This window comes from Lepisma saccharinum, chromosome 8, assembly GCF_977018435.1.
Source record: "Lepisma saccharinum chromosome 8, izLepSacc3.1, whole genome shotgun sequence".
NCBI lineage: Eukaryota > Metazoa > Arthropoda > Insecta > Zygentoma > Lepismatidae > Lepisma > Lepisma saccharinum.
Genome location: NC_139236.1, coordinates 64,808,658 through 64,813,992, shown reverse-complemented (window position 1 = coordinate 64,813,992; position 5,335 = coordinate 64,808,658).

The following is a 5,335-nucleotide window of genomic DNA, read 5'->3' as shown; positions in this document are numbered from 1 at the left end:
GAGTTACTTGCATCCGCTATGCCTCTTGGGAGGAATTATTTTTTAAAATATCACGCAGTTTGGATACCGAAATCTTACCCTTCGAATTGCATCATTAGTCCAATTACTTATTATTTTTTTTCATTTCATAATTTTGGTACACATACATACACATATATGGGCCCGTCGGGCCCGAGCCAACCCAATCATTTGTCATGTTGTTGTTATGATTGTTATTATTATAGTTGTTATCCTTATATTATGGTGGATATAAGTAAATCAGTAAATAGCGGTTTAAAATAAAAAAGTAAGGTATTAATATCAAAATACATGGAAGCGAGGATTTATGACATTTTTGTGAATTTACAATGCAAAATTTTGAGATCATCTAATGTTTTTGAAAAGTTGGCACCCCTGCATGCATACTTCGAAAGTAGTTATTCCTAATACCGTTGGATGTCGTTTCATATTGAACAATTGAAAGGCTGTGAAATTATATAGAATACATATGTTCATAAATTCATATTGTTAAAAGTTTGTTGATTACCTCCTCCGAAAAAATGTTTTATCCTAATGAATGTGTTGTGTTAAAAGTCTGTTACAGAGACGACAGCTTAGGATACTACTCTTTGCAGTAGCCCTACAAGTAGCCAGTTTCCCTAAAAGTTGTCCATTTCTCCAAACGATATCTAACAGTTAATGTGATAACAGCTCTTGAGCATCAGCCAACTTTACTGCAGTGTCCTTTTACTTGTGGTGTAAGATTTACATTCTTTCTTATCACATGAAGTCACAAACTTTATTAATCAAACATATTAATAGAGAACCTAGTGTAAATCTTAAATATAAGGAATAATGTTACAGAATATTTGCAACTCTGCATGTTGAAATTTGAAGCAGAGAAACTGGTCTACCTGGAGTGAATTGCATAATTACGAATAGTCAATATTCCGGAAGTTACCTTTTAAAAGTAACTTGGTTACTGTTACTGGTACTTAAAAAGTAACTGTAAGTTACTTTTATGATTACTTTCTGCTGGAAATGTTCTTACAGACAAATTTTGGAAAACGTGCACGTTATGCGCCCATAAATGTTATATTTTATATTTTTTAAGTCTAAAACACAATAATGTTGTATTTTGCAACGTACTCCAGTTGGACACCAGTCGTCAGAAAGTTAGTCCGCTACTCCTTTAGTCGGGAACATGAGAATCTTTGCAAATCATCAGGGCTTGCCGGGTAGAAAAGAAACACAACACAGTATTAGAAGTTTAACGCAGTTTTATAATAACTTATATTTCCTATCGTATGTGGACTTACAAGCAAGGTACAGATTTGCTTACGTTTCTGCCTGAAGAGGAACAATTCTATAGCATATTAAATCACATCACAATCACTAAACACACTTGCATATAGAATTAACGTTGGACAAGACAAACGTAAATACACTAAAGTTTCTGTACTTAATTATTATTTCCGAGTATAGCCAGAATGAAACGAGAATAATTACCAGTTACACTATTCGGGCATTCCATTACTTCTTCTTCTTCTTCTTCTTTTTTTGTCCCTGTCAGCATTATCTTGTCGACTTTGGACATCGTTATTGTTTTTTTTTATTTCTTTTAATGTTTTCTTCTAAAGTTGGCAGTTAGTCTCACAAATTAATCGGAATCACAAATATATAACAATTATTATAAATAATTCACTTTTTTTTGTACATTTTGCTGTTTCTTAAAAATCACTTTATATTTCAAGTCTACATTTTCGAGAATATGCATACAACATCCATATTAATGAAGGGGATAAATCTGTTAAAATGGATGATAGTGATATTGGAAATGGAATTTTTAAACGTTGAAAACCTTTGTAGAGTATGATTTGTTGATCTGAATAGATTGGACATTCTAGAATTAAATGTTGAGCATCAGGATTATTATTGCCACATTTACAATTTTCTTGAGTTTTAATTTTTATTTTTGCTAAATGTGCTGGTGTACGTACGTGTCCTGTTCTTAATCTATTAATAAAAACTATGACTTGCCGTGGGAGTGTGTATGAATTGAACCAAGGGACTTTAGATTTAAATTCTGCAATCCATCTATATGTGTTGCCCACAAACTTAAATTGATCTTTGCACCATTCATTCCATTGTTCCATAAGTTTGATTTTTACTCGTGGTAATAAATCAGTATACATTAACCTATTGAAACTTATGAGTTGTAAATCTCTGGCCTGTTTAGCGTATATGTCCACTCTATCATTTCCTACATTAATATCATGTGCTTTGACATAACTGAATTGTATGTCAATGTTTCTTTTGCAAGCAAGTTGAATTTGTTGAATAATTAAAATAATAAGATATGATTGGTGACATAATTTGGGATAGGATGTAGATAATGCTTGAAGAACACTCAGCGAATCTGTAAGGAGAAGAATTTTTTTAAAGTCTTCCGCTATTCCATATTGTAAGGCTTTGTATAGGGCGTAACTTTCCGCAGTAAAAATAGATGAATCTATAGGTAATCTAAATTGTTGATAAATGTTTTTCTCTGGGATGTAATAGGCACATCCTACATTATTGTTATTCTTAGAACCATCGGTGTAAATCATTACATGCATTGGCCATTTTTCTCTGTACAATGCATGTAAACCTAGATCTCTGAAGTGGATTGAACATTGAGTATATAATGGAATATCTAGTTGATAGATCAAAGGATGTAAGAGAGTGAAAGTATTAGATCGAAGTTCTGGAAATAAGTAATGACAGTATACAAGGAAATATGAGGTGGTATGAGGATTTATTACATCGGCTTCAGCCCATTGTTTTTGTATTTCAAACAATTTATTAAATGGATGAGGATGATTTTCCCATGATTTAAGGAGGAATTTTATTGTTAATTGAATCCGCCTGTGACTCAAAGAAGTCTCTTTACTCTCCATATGGCCAATGCATGTAATGATTTACACCGATGGTTCTAAGAATAACAATAATGTAGGATGTGCCTATTACATCCCAGAGAAAAACATTTATCAACAATTTAGATTACCTATAGATTCATCTATTTTTACTGCGGAAAGTTACGCCCTATACAAAGCCTTACAATATGGAATAGCGGAAGACTTTAAAAAAATTCTTCTCCTTACAGATTCGCTGAGTGTTCTTCAAGCATTATCTACATCCTATCCCAAATTATGTCACCAATCATATCTTATTATTTTAATTATTCAACAAATTCAACTTGCTTTTTTCTCTACGTAGTAATGGAAGTACGGAAGGAAGTGAACAAGTGAAATTGATTGAGATTGTGATTGTGATTGTACTGTGTATTAAACATAAAGATCAAGTATTCAAGTGATACAGGTGACTTCTAATCCATACAAGTGTCAAATAGTATACATAATAGGCCGTAAAGGTCCTATCATTGATAATCAGAATGGAAGACTTAAATGATCTTCATGCAACCTCGTCTTTCAATTCTGAAAACACTGGTGATGACATGAATCCTAACATTTCACCCGCATTCTACATTGAAGTAGAGACTTCTCAGACAATAACCCATCAAGAAGATCAAGAAGTTATGGATAATTCTCTTAAATCTTCGAACGCAAGAATCTCGGCTCAGAAGTTCTACGATTATAACAGTAATGGCCCTTTCATAGTTCTGATAGAGGGTACAGGAAGAAACGTTGGTAAACTTGCGGGCGGGAGCCTAGGTAACAAATTTCGAAAAGCAGAAATTCCAGTTAAATATATAGACCAAGGTGGTCGTAATAGGGTAAGAGTGTATTTCAACACTGCTCAGGAGGCGAATAACTTTGTTAAAAACGAAGAATTTCAATCTCATCTTTCTATTAAGGCTCGCATACCTCAATCCTTAATTCAACGAGAAGGTTTAATATATGGTATAGAATTCGACGTCAGTGAGGAAGACGTAGTGGATGGCAGTCAATCATACATTCCTATCATTAGTGCAAAACGAATGAAGAAAAAGATTTGGAAAAGTGATGGATCGTTTCAGCTACGAAATACTAAACTAGTGTGTTTGACATTCCAAGGTAGACATCTCCCAGAAAAAGTAGCCATAAATAGCAGCATATATGAAGTAACACCCCGACAGAAAACAGTCATTCAATGTAGAAACTGTTTCAGATTCGCTCACACGGCCAACCAATGTCGTTCACAGTCTAAATGCGCTACCTGTGGAGCAATTAAACACGGAGATTCATGTAATCTCCCTGCCAAGTGTTCGAATTGCCAGGGGTCCCATTCAGCCCTTGATAAAAATTGCCCAATGTGGCACAAAGAGCGTCAAATCCAGGAACGTATGGCTCTAAATAATTTATCATACCGTGAAGCTAAACAAATGATAGAAGGGACTTATATTCCACAACCTAGCATAGAGGAAATTTTGAAGCCCACAATTAATTTTAAAGAGTTTCCACCTATTCAACAATATTCCAGATCACCACCCACTGACTTAAAAAATAAAAGCTCACAAGAACAATCATCTACTAACACAAAAACCATTACAACTGTGGAGCCCATTTTCAATAATATAGGAAGACAACAATTTTCTTTGGAACACGACACAGTGGACCCAAAAGTAATTCCACATCCAGACATAGTTGAGATACCTAATATTGCACACAAAAAAAACAATGAACCTACAAAGCACAAAAGAAAATATCATAACAAGGCGAGACATATGGTTCCCAATAATCCAGATCACATAACATCAAAAGCAGAAAGCTCCTCAACGGAGTCTGATATTACTCCTTCCTCATCTATAGGGAAAAATATCTTCCCTTCTGCTAATTCTACGAACAATCGACATTCTGAATGGTCGACAAAAATCATTGATCAACCTCCCCCATCTATCGGTAATATTCACGAAGTCTACACCTCACTTCTCAAAACAATACCACTCCTATGGTCAACTCTAGTTGAACTCAAAGAGTTACATCAACAAAAACAGCTTTTACAACATATCAATGAACTATCCATAAATCTATTAAATGTGTTACAAAACCTTACTTTCAAACAGAACAAGTAGGATACACATAGCAGAAGATGTTTCTCATTCAATGGAATATTATTAGCTTTTCTACACGAAAATTGGACTTAATGAAATTAATAACGGAATGTCATCCTTTAATTCTTTGCTTACAGGAAACTAAGGGTAGACAGTACGAAACATACAAAATTGTTCATTATAATTGTTTAGGCCCACCCTATTCTGAAAATGAACGAGGTATTAGCATATATGTCCACGAATCAATATCATATCAGGAAATTCAGATATCCAAACACCATAAACTCTTCCGCGATTATAAAGTAGAAGCACGTGCTATCCAAA